This window comes from Cnephaeus nilssonii (genome assembly GCF_951640355.1).
Source record: "Cnephaeus nilssonii genome assembly, chromosome: 14".
In the NCBI taxonomy this organism is placed as follows: domain Eukaryota; kingdom Metazoa; phylum Chordata; class Mammalia; order Chiroptera; family Vespertilionidae; genus Cnephaeus; species Cnephaeus nilssonii.
The window spans coordinates 30355669-30361668 of NC_137085.1; the positions used below are offsets into that span (position 1 = coordinate 30355669).

Consider the following 6000-nt stretch of genomic DNA (forward strand, 5'->3'; position numbering starts at 1 on the left):
GAGCTTCTTTATTATTTTTATTTTTTTCTCAGAGATGTCTCAGTATTTTAAAGAATCATTCCCTAGCTCCTAACTCTACTCTGTAGGCCTGGAGGCCAAACTCCACTGGAATTGGAGCTCACTTCAGAGGAGGGGGTGTTGGAGTCAATGCAGCCACTCCTCCCAAATTGATGGTGCATGACTGGTTCTGGCTTCCTCTCCTCCACCACTCAATTCAGGGACAAGAAGATTGCTGACCTGGAAACGTGGGAGATGATGTTGACACCTTTAATAACAAGACTATGAGGAGACACATAGGCAGAAAGTTCATCTTCAAAGCATTGCACCCACATAAACTCATCATAGCCCCACCCTGACCCAGAAGATAGTAGATCCTTAGTAATTCGCTGGAAAACACACCTGGCATCCAGACCAGAAGCTACTCAGATTAACGCACAAACTCATGCTAAATATCATAGTAGCCATGGCTGTAAGCTGGATGACTAATAAACATACACCTGTCTGAGAGGCCCACAGCCCAGTGTGTTAATGAGTTGTGTACTTGAGGTTCTCCATTCTCAGGCAGGAACTAAAATTCCACAGAACTTGCCTCATGTCTTTAATCCTAGCTGGTAAGACATTGTTTATTAATAGGTTGAAACTGTGTTATTCATCCCTGGATCCTCAGCAACCAGCACACTATCTGACACAAAGCAGACCCTAGGTAATTGTTCTCATGGGCTCAGAACCAAGGGTAGGAAGACAATCATTAATTGACTACAACAACAGCCTAACCAGTTTGGCTCGGTGGATAGAGCATTGGCCTGCGGACTGAAGGGTCCCAGGTTCAATTCCGGTCAAGGGCATGTACCTTGGTTGCGGGCACATCTCCAGTAGGGGGTGTGCAGGAAGCAGCTGATCAATGTTTCTCTCTCGCTGTTTCTATCTCTCTCTCTTCCTCTCTGTAAAAAAATCAATAAAATAAATTTTTTAAAAAATTGACTACAACAACAGATCACAAATTGAACCCCAGCCTCAACTTCCATGTCTAAAAGGATCTCTCAGACACATAGTAGGTGCTCAAGGTTATATAAATTCTATAAGGACGACAGGTCTTGCTCATAACCATATACAATCTCCTACAATGTTTGGCAAACAATAGGTACTCAAAAAGATTTGTCAAAAGAATGAATGGCTGCCCCAGCTGGCGTGGTTCAGTGGTTAAGCCTTGACCTATGAACCAGGAGGTCACTGTTTGATTCCCAGTCAGGGCACATGCCCCAGGGTTGCAGGCTCGACCCCCAGAAGGGCGTGTGCAGGAGGCAGCCAATCAATGATTCTCTCTCATCCTTGATGTTTCTATCCCTCTCCCTTCCTCTCTGAAATAAAAAATATATATATTTAAAAATATATATATACTAGGTGCACCGGTTAATAATGCGGATTTTTTTCAATAGATGGGGTTACACGTATGTTGATGTATATGCAATTTGATATGTACGCTATTTTGTTGTATTGACAACAAGCTTCATAACTTCATATGTCACCCAGTGACTGATCCGCTGCTGAGAACTCAGCAACCTCCCCCTTGAGCCCCCCTCGCTTCCCGACGCTCCGTCCCTCCTGCCCACCTTCTCCCGCCGCAGCCTTCCGCAGGCCGTTTCCACTGAGGAAAAGGAATCGTATTGTATGTCCGCTATCCAGAACCTCCACTCTTCCGACCCCTTTGCTGATGCAGGTAAGGGTGATGATCTCCTTCCCGCTGGCACTGAGGATTCTATCCATATAAGAATTCAACGGAGAAACGGCAGGAAGACCCTTACTACCGTCCAAGGGATCGCTGATGATTACGATAAAAGAACTAGTGAAGGCCTTTAAGAAGAAATTTGCCTGCAATGGTACTGTAATTGAGCATCCAGAATGTGGAGAAGTAATTCAGCTGCAGGGTGACCAGCGCAAGAACATATGCCAGTTCCTGGTCGAGACCGGACTGGCTAAGGACGACCAGCTGAAGGTCCATGGGTTTTAAGTGCTTTTGGCTCACAGAAGCTTAAGTGAGGATTTCTTTTGCAATGAGTAGAATTTCCCTTCTGTCCCTTGTCACGAGTTTAAAAACCTCACAGCTTGTATAATGTAACCATTTGGGGTCTGCTTTTAACTTGGACTACCCCTTCATGCAATAAACTGAAAAGAGCCATGCTGTCTAGTCTTGAAGTCCCTCATTTAAACAGAGGTCAAGCAGTGGGCGCCTGGCAGTGTCCAGCCTGAAACAGAGCAATACTGTGATGTTTCAGCCAAGCCCATGTCTGGCCAAAGCTCCTCACCAGAGTTCCCTTCCCTCAGAGAATGTCACCGCCTGAACAGCCTTTCGGTGAAGCTGAGAGGAGAGGGGTAAGGCAGCAGCGGCATGTGTACCACTAGAGGGAGCCTTCCGAGGCCAAAGATCTACACCTGACCAGGTGGATGTAGCTTAGAGCAGCCTGCCACCATCCCTCCAGTGCGGTGTAAGGACTTCTGGCTTGCCACCAAGGTCTTTTTGACCAGACACATCCTAGCTCATTGTTGTCCAAACACCATAATTTGAGGCCAACCTTCTATGCGAGTTAAACTTGACAAGGGAACAAATTTCAAACCGAAGTGTCTGTCAGTCATGTAGCTAGCTATAGAGCTTGCAACTTACTAGCAACCGCTGCCCAATGCCATGTGAAGTAAGAAAAATGATTTTTTGGGTTTTTCCCCCCTCCTTCAGTTTTAGTGTTAAGTTATGTATTTAAATCCTTATTTAAATAAAACTTGTTTTAAAAAAACAAACTTGTTTTCAGAAAAAAAAACTTCATGTCAAATTTTCTGAAGGTGTTAACATCATAGATATTTTTATGCTAAAAAAAGTCGAGTTTTGTGCCAAAAAAAAGAGCATTTGCAGGAAGTTTTAATTCATTATTTTGAAGAAAAGTGCTGCTGAAAATTATCGTATACCTCGGGAAGCTTATGGTGAACATGCTCCTTCTCAAGGTACTTGTGAACACTGGTTTAAACGCTTTAAAAGTGAAGATTTCTATGTGAAAGACAAAGAACATCCAGGTCAACTGAAAAAAGTTTGAAAACAAACAATTACAAGCATTATTGGATGAAGATGCGTGTCAAACTCAAAAACAACTTGCAGAAAGATTAAACGTTCAGCAAACACTTTCTGATCGTTTACAAGCAATGGGAAAGATTTTAAAGGAAGGAAAATGGGTGCCACATCAACTGAACGAAAGACAAATGGAAAACAGCAAAGTCATCAGTAAAATGTTGCTTCAACGGCATGAAAGAAAGTATTTATTTTTTTGCGTCAAATTGTGACTGGCGATGAAAAGTGGATTTATTTTGAGAATCCCAAATGCACACAATCATGGGTTGATCCAGGTCAACCATTAACATTGACTGCAAGGCCAAATTGCTTCAGAAAGAAGACAATGCTCTGCGTTTGGTGGGATCAGGAAGGTGTGGTGTATTATGAGCTTCTAACACCAGGTGAAACCGTTAATTCTGATTGCTACCAACAACAAATAATCAATTTGAACCACACTTTGATCATAAAACCACCAGAATGGGCCAGAAGACACGGCAAAGTAATTTTGCTTCATGATGATGCACCATCACACACTTCAAAACCAGTTAAAGACACGTTAAAAGATCTTGCCTGGGACGTATTAACCCAACTGCTGTATTCACCAGACATTGCTCCTTCAGATTACATTCCAATCAATGGCACACACACTTTCTGAGCAGCACTTCAAAACGTACGAAGAAGTGGAAAATTTGGTCTCTGAATGGTCTACCTCAAAACAAGAAAAGTTCTATTGGCATGGTATCCACAAATTACCCGAAAGATGGGGGAAATGTGTAGCTAGCGATGGACATTACATTGAATAAAGCACTTTTGATGTTTCTCTTGAAATTATCATGTTTTCTTTGATTACAAAATCCGCATTATTAACCGGTACCAATTAAAAAATGTGGATACCGGTTAAAAATGTGGGTTTTGTAATCAAAGAAAACATGAAAATTTCAAGAGAAACATAAATTAAATAAAATAAATATATTTTTTAAATGAATGAATGAATGAATGGCAGTCCTGACCAGTGTGGCTCAGTTGGTTGGAGGGTTCTCCCGTGCACCAAAGGATCGCAGGTTCAAAGGTTTGATTCCTGGTCAGGGCACATACCCAGGTTGGGGGTTTGGGGCATGTATGGGCGGCAACCAATTGATGTTTCTCTCTCACATCGATGTTGCTCTTTCCCTCCCTCTCTCTCTAAAATTATTTTTTTTTAAAAAAAGAATGAATGGCAGAAACAGCTTACTGGTGCTTTCTCATATTGTTTCATAAAGGCAGATAGATTGAATTGACTGATTTGGTGCCCTCTAGTGGTGAAAAAAAAAACAGGCTATTTACCCTCCTCTCTGTGGCATCACATGGTACAACCAGGGCTCTACTGCAGAATCAATTACCTTTCTTGCACAAAGAAAAGACATGGAAATCAATCTTGGTAAGATAAATAAAAGGGAGGGGTACTTGCTTTAGAAAAGTTAATTCTGACCTTAGGAGGCCAAGGTTGTTTTCATTCTGCATATCTTTATGCATGTAAGTCTTGGGTAGTGCTCATAAGGAACAATTTTCCTTTAATACATAATAGCTAACATTTGCTGTGCATCAGTATGTGACAAGCAAACAGTATCCTATTTAATTCTCACAAAAAAATCCATGGCATGGTCATTACTAGAATATCTATCTAACTGTGTATAATAAGGCTTAAAGAGATTAGGAAAGTCAGCCAATGGCCCTGGCAGGTGTGATTCAGTTGGTTGCAGCATCATCTTGTGCATCAAAAATTGATGGGTTTGATTCCCCATCAGGGCATAAGCCTGGGTTTCCCATTGCATGTGGAAAGCAACCAATTGATGTTTCTCTCTCCCTCCCTCCCTCTCTCTAAGATCAATAATAAATATATATATATATTTTTAAAGTCACCCAATGAATAAATAGCAGAACCTGGAGTTGAACCTTGGCCATCCCACTTTAGTGTGACTGCTTCTAACCACTATGCCATAATGTTCCTAGTCTAACATGCCCACAGCAACTGTGCATATTATTACCCCTACCCCAAAGCTATATTGCAATTATTTGTTTACATATTTCTCCCAGCCTCTGAGTTACTCTTAGGAAAGAGCCATTCATTCACTCAACAAATATGTATCGAGTGTATGCTCTGTGACAGGTCCTGTGCTAAATTCCAAGGATACAGTAGTGAATGAGACAGAAATTATTGCATCCTGCCCTCATGGAGCTTACATTCTAGCTAATGAGATAGAAACAGAAAAAATCTGGTAATAAGTAAACAATATTATTGCAAATTTTGGTTAATACTAATAAAGGTGATTAAGGGAATCAAGACTAAAAATGTTGAGGTGAATGCAACTTTATTTTATTTTTTAAATCCTCACTCGGAAAGATGTTTTATTGATTTCAGAGAGAGAGGAGGGAGAGAGAAACATTGATGTGAGAAACATTGATTGGAGTCTCACATACACGCCCCGACGGGGGATCAAACCAACATCCTAGGAATGTGTCCCAACTGGGAATCTAACATGAAACCTTTTGTTGTATGGGATGATGCTCCAATCAACTGAGCCACCCAGCCAGGGTAGGGGTTGATGCAATTTTAAATGGAGGCAGGGCAGAGACAGAAGAAATCTCTGTGACATTACATTTATATGAGTAGAGGGACAAGCCTGAAAATGTGAGGGCAAGAGTAGTATTCTAGTTTCTGGCTTGTGATCATCATGTCTTATTTATCTTTTACACTAAGCACAGGATTTGACATTTCTTTTTTTTAAAATATATTTTATTGATTTTTTACAGAGAGGAAGAGAGAGGGATAGAGAGAAATATTGATGAGAGATAAACATCGATCAGCTGTCTCCTGCACACCCCCTACTGGGGATGTGCCTTCAACCAAGGTACATGCCCTTGACCGG

At 41.4% G+C, this 6000-nt stretch overlaps 1 pseudogene across 1 annotated transcript; it reads left to right on the forward strand.

The window, feature by feature from the left end:
• Nucleotides 1–1441: 1441 nt before the first annotated feature.
• Nucleotides 1442–2558, forward strand: LOC307110670 (eukaryotic translation initiation factor 1-like; annotated as a pseudogene). The gene has a single exon. The product of its transcript is annotated as a eukaryotic translation initiation factor 1-like (transcript).
• The last annotated feature ends 3442 nt before the right edge of the window (nt 2559–6000 follow it).